General features: G+C 39.6%; 1 long non-coding RNA gene across 4 annotated transcripts in view; it reads right to left on the reverse strand.

Moving 5' to 3' along the window:
- LOC147011402 (uncharacterized) overlaps positions 1–13,910 on the reverse strand; it is a 189,865-nt gene that overhangs the window by 69,393 nt on the left and 106,562 nt on the right. For all 4 annotated transcript variants that reach the window (XR_015051766.1, XR_015051765.1, XR_015051763.1 and 1 more), the window contains one exon: positions 4,141–4,274. This is a non-coding gene — a long non-coding RNA (uncharacterized LOC147011402). The remainder of the gene's footprint in view (positions 1–4,140; positions 4,275–13,910) is intronic.

The raw sequence follows: 13,910 nt of genomic DNA on the forward strand, positions 1-13,910 counted from the left end.
TATACAATTACAATATAGATATTAAATATGAAACTGTTCAAGATACAATTAGAATATAGATATTAAATAAGAACCTGTTTCATATACAATTAGAATATAGATATTAAATAATAACCTGTTTCATATACAATTAGAATATAGATGTTAAATAATAACCTGTTTTATCCAATTAGACTATAGATAATAAATAACCTTTTTAATATACAAGTAGAATATCGATATTATATAATAACCTATTTAAGATACAATCAGAATATAGATATTCAATAATAACCTGTTTAATATACAATTAGAATAGAGATAATAAATAACCTGTTTCATATACAATTGCAATATAGATATTAAATATGAAACTGTTCAAGGTACAATTAGAATAGAGATATTAAATAATAACCTGTTTCATATACAATTAGAATGTTGATATTAAATATGAAACTGTTCAAGATACAATTAGAATATAGATATTAAATAATAACCTGTTAATATACAATTCGAATATAGATATTATATAATAACCTGTTTAAGATACAATTAGAATATAGATATTAAATAATATCCTGTTTAATATACAATTAGAATATAGATAAATAATAACGTGTTTAATATAAAGTAGAATATCGATATTATATAATAACCTGTTTGAGATACAATTAGAATATAGATAATAAATAATAACGTGTTTAATATAAAGTAGAATATCGATATTATATAATAACCTGTTTGAGATACAATTAGAATATAGATAATAAATAATAACCTGTTTAATATACAAGTAGAATATTGATATTATATAATAACCTGTTTAAGATACAATTATAATATAGATATTAAATAATAACCTGTTTCATATACAATTACAATATAGATATTAAATATGAAACTGTTTAAGATACAATTACAATATAGATATTAAATAATAACCTGTTTAAAAAACAATTTCAATATAGAAATTAAATAATAACCTGTTTTATATACAATCACAATATAGATATTAAATATGAAACTGTTTAAGATACAATTGGAATATAGATATTAAATAATAACCTGTTTCATCTTATATATTATTTCCGAGTTTGTGGTTTCGTGTCGCGCTATCTTCGACTTTGTTCTGCGCTCCAGTAACGTGATATTCGGCTTACATTATCTCAAAGACCATATGAGGTGCATGGTACAAAAAAAGTAAATAAAATGGTTCTGAAACAGTGAAATCGTATTCCACTTACTGCATTAAAGTAAAATTACTACTGATACTCTGCATCAGGTCCTTTCTCAAACACACCCACCCCAACATGTCGTGCAAAGCGCGGGTTATGCTAGTATACAATTAGAATATAGATATTAAATAATATCCTGTTTAATATACAATTAGAATATAGATAAATAATAACGTGTTTAATATAAAGTAGAATATCGATATTATATAATAACCTGTTTGAGATACAATTAGAATATAGATAATAAATAATAACGTGTTTAATATAAAGTAGAATATCGATATTATATAATAACCTGTTTGAGATACAATTAGAATATAGATAATAAATAATAACCTGTTTAATATACAAGTAGAATATTGATATTATATAATAACCTGTTTAAGATACAATTATAATATAGATATTAAATAATAACCTGTTTCATATACAATTACAATATAGATATTAAATATGAAACTGTTTAAGATACAATTACAATATAGATATTAAATAATAACCTGTTTAAAAAACAATTTCAATATAGAAATTAAATAATAACCTGTTTTATATACAATCACAATATAGATATTAAATATGAAACTGTTTAAGATACAATTGGAATATAGATATTAAATAATAACCTGTTTCATCTTATATATTATTTCCGAGTTTGTGGTTTCGTGTCGCGCTATCTTCGACTTTGTTCTGCGCTCCAGTAACGTGATATTCGGCTTACATTATCTCAAAGACCATATGAGGTGCATGGTACAAAAAAAGTAAATAAAATGGTTCTGAAACAGTGAAATCGTATTCCACTTACTGCATTAAAGTAAAATTACTACTGATACTCTGCATCAGGTCCTTTCTCAAACACACCCACCCCAACATGTCGTGCAAAGCGCGGGTTATGCTAGTATACAATTAGAATATAGATATTAAATAATAACTTGTTTAATACAAAAGTATTAAACATGGAGAAAACACACACACACACACACACACACACACAACACACCCCATGATCACCTTCAGGGCTGGCAGGTTAGCCTAGTCCTAGAGGTATGCATACTCATCTCTGAGCTGTCTGGCCTGAGTTTGAATCCAAACCCAGCTATAAACTGCCATCCTGGTGTTTCACAGGCAGGGGGAGGCATCAATATGTGTGCCGTCTCTGAACTGGACACTTTGCCATATCGATGAATGTTGAAGATCCCATGGTGTCCTTCATCAAGAATCGGCGAATTATCTCTGGCATCCTCAACAGATCACAAATTCCTACTGTAACCTACAGGGTATCCACAATGCATTGCCACCCCTTGTAAAAAAATAATGACATTGCCTTTTATCATCTTAGCTGACAACACTGAAGGGTTCCACAAGTTATATCACATACATTTGCAATACTCTTTTACTTTATTACACATTTTACAACATATGGCACAAGCCTTACGTGTCCAGTGGATCCATTTGTGCTCCATCATTGTCATTATAGAGAAGCATTTTATGCCGTGTTCTGTGGGATATTTTTTGGACTATTTGTGGAGTGATACAATTAAAAAGAAGTCTCACTGTTTGTTAAAGGTCATCAGTGGTTTTCACTCAATCTGAAAAAAGGGATAAAGGAAACGAATTAACACTGCACACAAAGGCAATGTCATAATTTTTTACAAGGGGTGACAAGACATTGTTTCCACCCTGTACAAGGGGCACTGCATCAGTAGTATAGCAGCGCTCCCAGCAATGATGCAAACCAGGTGCCACGTGCTGCTTACGAAATGATCATGATTATGATCTTCCTTGGGAATACTAGTACGTACCTGTACGTGCATGGCCGTACGTGCAAAAAAAACAAAAAATAAACTTTCAAACCGTAAGCCAGAAACAACAACCACACAGGCCGTTCCTTAGCTCTCACGTGCCCATACATGCGTGCCCGTACAGGAACCCCCCCCCAAAAAAAACTTTCAAACAACCACACAGGCCGTTCCTTCGCTGTCGTAAACGACGACTGGATTGGGGCATTGCGTTTCTCTATAAATGCGCATAAAAAATCGAGAAATTATTAGAATACAGTAAGTCATCAGATCCGGAAGTGGTGCGTGCCGTATGGAATGTTCACATGCATTCCACGAATTATCGCTTGCATTGAAGTAACAACTGCTGTGATACTTACACACACAACGTTAATTAAAATCCCAATTAAAATCAAGTTTACCTCCCTGTCTTTGCTTGCCATGACATTCGCTGCCATTGACCATTGCCACTCCTACGCCACGTTAACTAAGGCACCGATCGATCCACATCGTAACCGGCACGGCACGTGACGTCATCGTCGGCCGGCCGCGCACCAGCCTATGCAGCCACAGGCCCACAGGCCACAGGCCTACCGGCCAACGCAGCCGCGCACTGGCCTGCCCCTACGCAGCAACGTGCCCTTTCATTGGTTGGTAAACAAATGGCCATAACTTGGGAAGCACTTGTCCAATTAATATCAAACCTTGAAAAGGCACATCCTCAGGTCTCCAGCAATATACCTGGCAAGTTTCAATTAGATCGGACCAGTGGTTGTCGAGAAACAGTGGTCACAGACACACACACACACACACACACACACACACACACACACACACACACACACACACACACACACACACATTGCTGGAATTATAGATAGATGACCATTCATCGAGATTGATATGACACTGCAATTGGATGATTACAAAGAGGTCGTTTTCGATAATAAAAGGGTTAAAGAGATTAATCCTCCTGTCCATAGACACAGAAAATTAAACACTTTATCACAAGGTTCTTCTGGATTAAAAGGGTCCACCGGTACTCTTTAAAGACAAACACCAAGGATTTTTAGCGTCCATTGGATTGAGCAGGCCACATCAGGATTTTTTTGCTCTTTTGAGGGAAGGCATGCTCCACAATGCTGTCCTACCTGCTGGCATTGCACCTGGTGGCAGTTTATTGTGACATCCGATTCCCTGTGGCAGTGAACCCAGGACCATACAGCATATAGATCATAGGCATATCTGCAGTGGCAAGCTCCTCACTGACGTTGTGCGGTCGGATCTATGAAATGTAAAACAAAACAATGAGACAAATCAAAACAATGAGACAAATCAAAACAATGAGACAAAAACATGAAACAAATCTGTGCCTTCTGAGTGTTTCCACAATGCAGCCATCAAATTGGTGATGATGAAAATGATAACAAGGAATAACAAGGAAATTTGTTCAAGGAGGCCATTAGTCTCATCATGCCGATGCTGCAGCAGCAGCAGATTAAATAAATCCGTCAAGCTGACGATGTAATTTAATTGGGGGCATGGGAGAAGATTGGGCATGAGAAAAGTGTGGCAGGCTTAGCAATAATCATCAAAGTGTTAAAAATAATAATACAAATAGAGGCAATACCCCTGGGCACCTGGCAGAATAATGCTACTGAGGAGGAAGTCAACGTGGGACGGAATCAGCAAAATGTACCAATGAGCCAATGTTTTATGTCATGAACAGACTTTGGTACTTCAAGGGTGATGAAGGTTGTGGTCAAGTTTCATCGGAATTGTGAGTGTAGTTTCTGAGAAGAAAGCAAATACTTTTTTGAGGGACAACCCTCTTCTCCCCCTCCCCCATTGACCCCTTTGGCCCGTATTTTTTTGTTTTTTAATGTCGTGAACAAACTTGAGTCGCAGCATACCAAATATCATTTTAACCAAGTTTGGTCACAATCCCATCAGCAGTTTCAGAGCAGTTACAAGTGTTTGCGGACAGCCGGACGGACGATGCGCCATCTCATAAGCTCCCCGGAACTACTTTCCAGGTAAGCTAAAAATAGGAAAAACTAGAAGGGCACTCTTCAATGTGGCGACGTCGCCAGATATGCCTCTGCCAACATTATTGCTTCATCAAACATACTTGTACCAATTTTGATTTAAATCCCTGAACCCAGATTCAAAATATTAAATAAATCTGGCAGCCAAACCATGTTGTCTGATCAGGTTGAAATTTAAAACATATATTCCGCATGACTACTGGATCATAATTTTGATGTTTCACGTCGATTGATGAAGCAGTTCAAGTGAAAGAATTTTTTAATAAGATTTTCATTCAATTTAATATGGCTGCCAGACCATTTGACCTATTAATCATGTGATTTTCCACAATGGACTCTCACATACCAATTATAGTCCATAATCAAAATATAATTTGAATTTGGAGAATCGAATCGAGTGGATTTAGTAACTCGAAACCTGGAGTGAAATCATAAAATGTTAAGATATCAGCGATGTTTTGTTTTCTGTGAGTATGTGTCATTAACGATCAGCTTGCTATCACTTGCCAAGTTAGCTGCTCCGTATGAACCATCTCACTGAAGTACTTGCTTGAGTGCTTAAGCCACTTGCCGAGCGCCCAACAGTCAATAGAAGCACAGTTCATGTCCCGATCGGGATGTGCGGTCAGCAGTTGCTCCAAGGTAGAGGTATGTTGACAGCACACACGGACGTGGTACATATTGGTAGATTTGGATCTGTAAAGGGACTCTTCGTGGGTGTGTGGGTTTGCCTGCATGCTCGGTTAAGGGCACCCTGGTGGAAAAGTTTCACCCTGTGTCTTATGATGAAGATGGGTGGTGGAGGTTTTAACTTTTAACCTCAGCAGCATATGAGCGATCAAATTTTCCATAGTCCTAGTGACTGTTTCTAAAGCAATTGGTTATTTTATCTGACTCGGTGTGCTTTAGAATGGTTATATGATTTCTCTTTGTGAGTTTCAAAGCAAAATATATTCGATAACACCCGATTTCCAAGCCGTTTGCCGTATTAACGCGTTTTCTAAATTACAAAGCCAAATTTTTTCAACTTGTCACATGACGATTGGCAACTGTTTATTAAGAATATAATGTTTATGCACATCTCTTCAATACGTACCTATACGACACTGATCGTACGTACACAGACTTGTACACTGATCAGTACGCTCACATATCGCACATGGAAATGGTGTTGTTTAGTGTTTCTTGTGTTGTTGTTTAGTTATTTTTATGTTCATGTTTAATTTGAATCAAGACAGTAAGGGTACCCCACCCTGTTGAGGAAGTAACCGTCAGTCCCCCAACCGGGCTACTTTTTAAGCGGTGCAGACGCTTCACTGCACAGTTTGCTTCATACACGGGTGCGATTTGTTTTTTCTTGTGATGTTTGAGGCTGAGACGATCAACTGGTAATTTTTTTGAATTTGGCCCAATGCAACATTGTTTTTAAAAAAAAATTTTTGGAATTCCCCCAAAACAAGTGTTAAAGCTACTCAAGGTTCTTGGGTTGTTTACAATATGTCCTGTAGTAAGTAAACACAGACTGCAATCAGCCAATTACCAAAACATTGCCGTTATCGGCAAAGCACTAATATATATCGTGTGTGTGTGTGTGTGTGTGTGTGTGTGTGTGTGTGTGTGTGTGTGTGTGTGTGTGTGTGTGTGTGTGTGTGTGTGTGTGTGTGTGTGTGTGTGTGTGTGTGTGTGTGTGTATATGTCTTGACCTTCAAAGACCGACAGAATAAGTAACAAGATAAGAAAATAGACTTGATACAACACCATAATTTACCATTCATTTACGAGATCCCAAAAATGCACAAAAATCCTTGTAAGATGAGGTTCATTAACACAGGTAGAGAATTCAGTTTGAAACCATTGTCAGGTAGTATTTCAGGGGAGATGAAACTAATTTATAAATGCTTTTTAAAAACGAACATGACAAGGTGAGGATTTATTCTGGTGTCGGGTTTCCAGTCATTTTCATCATTATTTCAATCAATTTCATCGATGAGCATTCAAGTTTACGCATTTTCACACCTGCTGGACAAATTAACGTTTCAATTTCGAATTTGAAACATTCAGTTTTATTTATGGGCAGGAGTGAATTTTGTTTTGCCAGTCAAAATCACGTTTGCCTCATTTAAGTTTGAAATTTTAAAACACAAATTCCTTGTCTCACTGTTCAATTTCAAACCACGTGTAAAACAGTGATGTCAGACTCCACTTGTGCATTTCATTTTCATTGGTGAGCAATCTATTTAATGTTTGGTGAATACAAAATCAAAACAGTCACAGTGCTTGTTTTACTTCATGTTATGCCTTCTCTTGCTATTGAATGTATTCTATCCTAAAATGTAACCACTGGATGTATATAACACACACACACACACACACACACACACACACACACACACACACACACACACACACACACACACACACACACACACACACACACACACACACACACACACACACACACACGAATCATCTTGAGTAATCGAGATTGATGTATCGTGTCATTTGTCGGCGCAATCATTATTCAAAGAAAGAAGTGGCGATGATTTCACATGATAATCGATTGTGACCATCCATACCTTGTTTCCTGTTGGTTTTTTTGTTATGACCTGTTCATTCATACAAGATCGACTTGGCTCGTGGACCAGCGAAATGGCATCCAATGAGAAACTCAACGAAGGGTCTCTTTCGATGTGCAGATCCAGGAGATTTCTTTAATAATTTTTACCATTTTATGTTCGTGTTTTTAATGAAAGTCAGTAATATTAAAAATAAAAGGTCATTTTGTACCAATATTTAAATTTTAAGTTTAAATGCCTCTTTTTATGTGTTTTATTAAAGCCTTTTTTTGTTGTTTTTTTAATTGATATTGCAGTTTTCTGTTGGATTGCTCGCTCTGTACAATTTTGACAGGTAGGTAGTTCGATAGTGAGTTTTTGTTTTACTATTGATATTGTTTTTGTCATCATTTATTAATTTATTTATCCTCCCTCGAGGAGACGGTGTTGTTCATGGGTCCATTTGTTTATTTGTTTCTTTGTTTGGCTGGACACAATGGGTTAGCATAGGCCACAAACGCCACCTGGTGGTAACAAGTATTACACATTAAATATTTTTTTCGTAAGACACAAGTGGGCCATGCTTGCAGACTGCAAACAATGACTCAGGTACGTCTATAAAGTACGTACTATTACCATGTGTGCACATCCATAAAGTACGTACTATTAAGAATGTGAGTATGTCTATAAACTGCACGTATTAAAAACGTAAGTGCATCTACAAAGTACGTACTATAAATCCACATCATCCACATCGGTGAAATACATGTGTACGTACATCTATAAAGTACATTAGATTGGAACGTCGGTCTCGACAATAAAACCGAAAAGGTCTGTTTGTCTGCTGCATGAACATAAATCTACATCATCAAAACACCACACAGACACACCAGCACATGAAATACACCACACAAAACAAGTGAGTGACTGAAACCTCTGAATACTCCTTATAGTTGTATTTGGAATGAAATGTGTAATATTGTATTCCAAGATTGTGAGCTTTGTTTGACAGTACAATTTCTCATTTTTTTGTATATATATATATATATATATATATATATATATATATATATATATATATATATATATATATATATATATATATATATATATATATATATATAAATATCTTCTTCTTCTTTCAGCTGCTCCCGTTAGGGGTTGCCACAGCGGATCATCCGTATGATCCGCATAGTGATTTGGCACATGTTTTACGCCGGATGCCCTTCCTGACGCAACCCTGGTCACCTCTTACGACACAGGGATATGGTACACCTATTTTAACCGGGGTATACACCGGCCCAGTATACTGGTACTCATTTTTCCGACCTCGGAAGGATGACAGGCTGAGTCAACCCCCTGGTGTATTAATTCAGTGGCCCAACGGGGCTTGAACTCAGGACCTCTTGGATCCCAAGCTGCTGCCCTAACCACTGCGCCAACACCAGGCTGTGATATATATATATATATATATATATATATATATATATATATATATATATATATATATATATATATATATATATATATATATATATATATATATATATATATATATAATGAAGTTCAATTCAATTCAATATGGCTTCCAGGGCAAGCACAACTCCACATAGTGAGGTTCTTGAGTTCTATTAGAAGCCTTTGATTCACTCCTCTGACACCTCTTTCCTCAGCCATCATCCAGCTGATGTGAAAGAGAAAGGTAGAAAGGCTTCACAACTCCACCATCTGCTGCACCTCCCCACCCCCCAAATCATCATGGCTTCACTGTGGGTTTTCACAGAGATCTAATAAACCCCAAAGGGCAAACCAAGGGCACTCTCAATCATTGCTTGGAGTTCTTTCTCATTTAGTACCACAAACCCTATAGCTTGTATGACCTCAAGGAGTTATTTATAGCCTGTATGCTTTCTGACCATATATGGGCAGCAAAAGAAGTAAAAAAAAAATAGGAAATTAAATTCCTTAAAAGGTGATTGATCCACCGTCTTCTCTTTGTAGCAGATCGATCACCATTTAAGGCATTTTATTGATTATTATTTGTTTTGTCATGAAACTCCAATTGCTTGGTTGAGAAACACCAACCTCATGATCATGTGTAGCCATCACTTCCTCAACAAATGCCATTAGAAGAACCACAAGCCTCAAGTTCTGTAGAAAGGTTTCACAACTCCACCTGCCTGGTCGTCCAGCTTCCTCACTTATGACATGCACACAAGGGAAACGGACAAATTGCTCGACATTCGACACAAAACTACAGGAACTTCTCAGTTGCAACGATGGTTGCATTGTTATGGTACCAGGTCTCCTTGGCCCATGACCATCTCGAGCCGAACGGTCTACGCTCCTCAACCTGTGCGACCTTCAACTGGGATTATCGGTCGTTAGAGGAGCTGCACTGATCTTTAAGTGCAGCTTTAAGGTTTCCAGTATTTGATAACAGATTAAATCAACAGGACATTAATCGAAGTGTGCTGGCCACTGTCGGAAGCAAGGAGAAGCTGATGTTTCCGGCGTTAAACCTTCATCAAAGTGAAAGAGCGTCAAACTTGCTGTGTTGAAGGGTTATTGCCTGGAATGTCATCTTTTCATTTGCTCACTTTGGGGTGGGCATTCCATAATCAATGTCTTGTTGATTTCATTCATCGTTCTACCTGTCCACCGACGCAGATCGACACTAGCTTTCACCAGCAAGTCCAGTTCTTCATTGTACATTTTTCCTGTACTGCATTGAAAGCCAATGGAGCCCAGTTAAAGACCTTGGCGTGTTCCCTGCCCCCATGTTAAACCAATACCTGCAAAGGTTATTTTCATTGACACTTAGTTTCCTCGACCCGACCCTAAAAGGGGCATTTGTCATCCTTACTTCCAGGGTGGTGAGCATCTGGTTGAGAGAAGTCATTGTCCTTTTTTCGATGTACAACAACTCTGGTCCTTATAAAGACTAGTTTTCCATTGTGTTTTGACTGAGGCGACTCGAAATGGGTTTTAAGGAAGGCAGCATTGTTGGAACGAACTGAGCATGGTCAAGATGGCGATGGTGATGAGCATTAGAGAGACAGGTCAACATGTACTCAAATGGGCTGAAATTTAGCCATAAGAGTCACGATTAAAGTGAAAGTCATGTTCAGATGTTGTTTGGACCCAAATGGGCAGAGCTTATTGTGAATGACAACACAAGAAAACAGTGCGTTACATAAAGGAGATGCTGTTACTTCTATTTCATTTGTTAGGTCAGGTCAGATTAGATCTGTGACTTGCTACAGGTACCATGTAAACCTGGACTCACCTGTTTCATGGTCGGGTTGTCGGTGACTAAACCGTCTCCCACACCAGGTTTCGTGGTGAGGAGGGAGTATAATATGGACACCAGCAGGATGAAAAACAAAACCTGTCAAAGGACAGAGGAACTCTTTGTGAGCCAAGAGCCATCCATATTTAGTGCCCAACTGTGTCTGCAGACGTCCACCTGCAGTTGGGTTACTTTTTATTCAGAGAATGGTTGTAGGATTTGCACTCCGGCCACCGTAAAAACCCTTCATTCTGCAAAACATATTAAAAGCAAAAAAAAAAAATCTGAAAACCCACTCCATGGGAGTACCTCCTGTGCAGCTTCCCTTCACAGGGCAGCTCACCGGATGATGGGATTAGGGCAAACCCTTTGGGACCCCTGAGGGTTAACCTCAGGTGCTCCATTCGGGTGGGTGCCTGGAACATCCTATCCCTAAGAGAGGATCATAACCTGTCTCTGTCTTCATCTGAGTCCGAGTATTTGAACGTCGGTATTGAAGGTATTGAACGTCCTTGATGTTGCCGATAGATGTCTTGGAACTCACCGGAGGGTGAAGAAAAATTTTGTCTCTCAAGAGACACTGGATACCATTGACCAGAGTCACAGGGGCCAGGCTGAATGGCAGAGATGAGCTGTTCAGGGAGCTGAGGCATAAAACTGTCCGTGCACTAAGAGTGGACAAGGAGGCCTTTGTGCAAGAAATCTATGAGGGGGTAGAGCATCACCTGTGGTCAAGTGATTCTCATCCCGCTTACAGGGGAATTCATGCATTGTGTTCCTCCAACCCCGTCCCTTGGTGTACTGCAGTTAGAGTAGAGGGTGGTCCTCTTGACAGAGGAGTCCGAAGTCAAGGCCCGCTGGGCCGGTTACTTTGAGCGGCTGTACCACGCTGACACACCAGTTATTGAGTTGGATGTAAGGGGTGTTACTATCTGTATTGCTGATGCTCCAATCAACTGTGGTCTGCCTTTGTTTTTAGAAACACATGCTGCAGGGAACTGGTTGAAATGGGGTGGAGCTCCTGGGATCTGTGGCATCCATGCTGAACTTCTCAAGGCTGGTGGAAATGCTGCACTCGTGTCGTTGCATGCAGTTGTGTGCTCTGCCTGGAACACAGGCATCATCCCAACTGACTGGAGGAGGGGCCTTGTTGTCCCTCTTTGCAAAGGGAAGCGTGATCGCCAAGACTGCAACAACTACCGAGGGGTGACGATGATCTCAATGCCGGACAAGGTCTTTGCTCGGATAATTATTGATAGAGTTCACCACCATCTGCTTGAGCACCAGCCTCCAGAGCAGTTGGGCTTTACACCAAAGAGGTCAATTATTGACGGTATCCTTGCTCTTTGTGTCCTTACCGAATGCAGACAAGAGTTTTGGCAGGTGCTGCTTGCAGCTTATGTTGATCTCTGTAAAGCGTTCGATTCAGTGAATCGGGATGTCCTCTGGAGGATTCTTGGTCTTCGTGGGATGCCAACAAAACTGATCAATCTGATGTCTGAACTCTACTCTGGTACTGAGAGTGCTGCAAGATGTGATGATGCCATCTCTGACTTATTTGTAGTTGTTACTGGAGTTCATCAGAGGGGTGTACTGGCCCCCACACTTTTCAGCACTTGTATGGACTGGATTCTTGGGAGGATGTCGGAGAGATCAAGCTGCGGTGCATCGTTTGGGAATGTCAAGATCTCTGATATTGATTTCGCTGATGATGCAGTCATCTTTACGGAGACTCGAGATATCCTTTTGGGGGCCCTCGAGGTGCTGAATGAGGAGTCTGATCCTCTGGGATTACGGGTTTCCTGGGTCAAAACTAATATCCAGGCTTTTAATGACATCTTGGATGCTGCTATCTTGTCTGGACCTGTTTGTGGCGAGGATGTTGAAGTTACGGAGAGATTCACTTACCTTGGCAGTGATATTCATGTCTCTGCTGTCTGTGAGCCAGAGGTCAACAGATGTCTGGGTCGGGCCTGGGGAGTAATGGATTCACTGGATCATGGGGTGTGGCACTGCTGTTACCTGTTCGGCAGGATGAAAGTCCAAGTCTTCAGGTGCTTCCAGTCTTGCTCTATGGGTGTGAGACTTGGACTCTGACCAGGGATGTTAGACAGAGACTTTCTTCCTTTGGTACCAGGTCTCTTCAGATAATCCTTGGCTATCGCTGATCGGACTTTGTGTCCAACGAGCAGTTGCTGAGAGAGACTCAAATTAGATTTGTCACCGCATGGTCCGTGAGCGTCAGCTGTGGCTGTATGGACCTGGTGCGGCTGTTTTAAACCTGGTGTTGACTTTGTGTTTCGGGTGTTGGCTTGGGATCCTTGGGTCCTGAATTCAAGGCCTGTTGGCCACTGAATGAACACCAGGGGGTTGACTCAGCATGTCATCCTTCCGAGGTTGGCTCAATGAGTACCAGTGTAGCAGTGAAAAGGCTGCACACGAAGAGAAGAGCTATTGATGGATTTTAAGCCTGGTGTCGGCTTAGTGGTTGGGGTGGCAGCTTGGGATCCTAGGGTCCTGAGTTCAAGCCCCGTTGGCCGCTGAATTAAAACACACCGGGACGTTGACTCAGCCTGTCATCCTTCCGAGGTCGGCAAAATGAGCACCAGTGTACTGGTCAGAGAGACACTGCATCAGCGGCATAGCCACGTCCCAACCAATGATGCAACCAGCAGCCACAGGCTGCACTCGATAGAGAGAGATTGATGGATTTATTAAATTCTGGAATTGTTGTGGCGCAGGCATGATGGGCTGAATGGCCACCACCTGTTTCTGATTTCCTTGTACATCCATGTATAAACTCACTCAATAAGTCCAAGTGTTTGAGGCTCGACGTCATCCCGAGAACCTAAAGTCACGAGTCACAATAGTTTTTTTTAATTCAAGTCTGAATTGACAACTCCGGATGAGATACCAAAAGTTAGATCGAGACGTGAGACTATATCTATATAATGTGTTACGTTACGACTTTGTGGACCTTTTGTTAATCAAGTAGAGAGAACATCCAAACAATAAATTTGTTGAAT

This window comes from Eptatretus burgeri, chromosome 15 (assembly GCF_056783735.1).
Source record: "Eptatretus burgeri isolate ZD-2024b chromosome 15, Ebu_testis_v1, whole genome shotgun sequence".
Taxonomy (NCBI): Eukaryota; Metazoa; Chordata; class Myxini; order Myxiniformes; family Myxinidae; genus Eptatretus; species Eptatretus burgeri.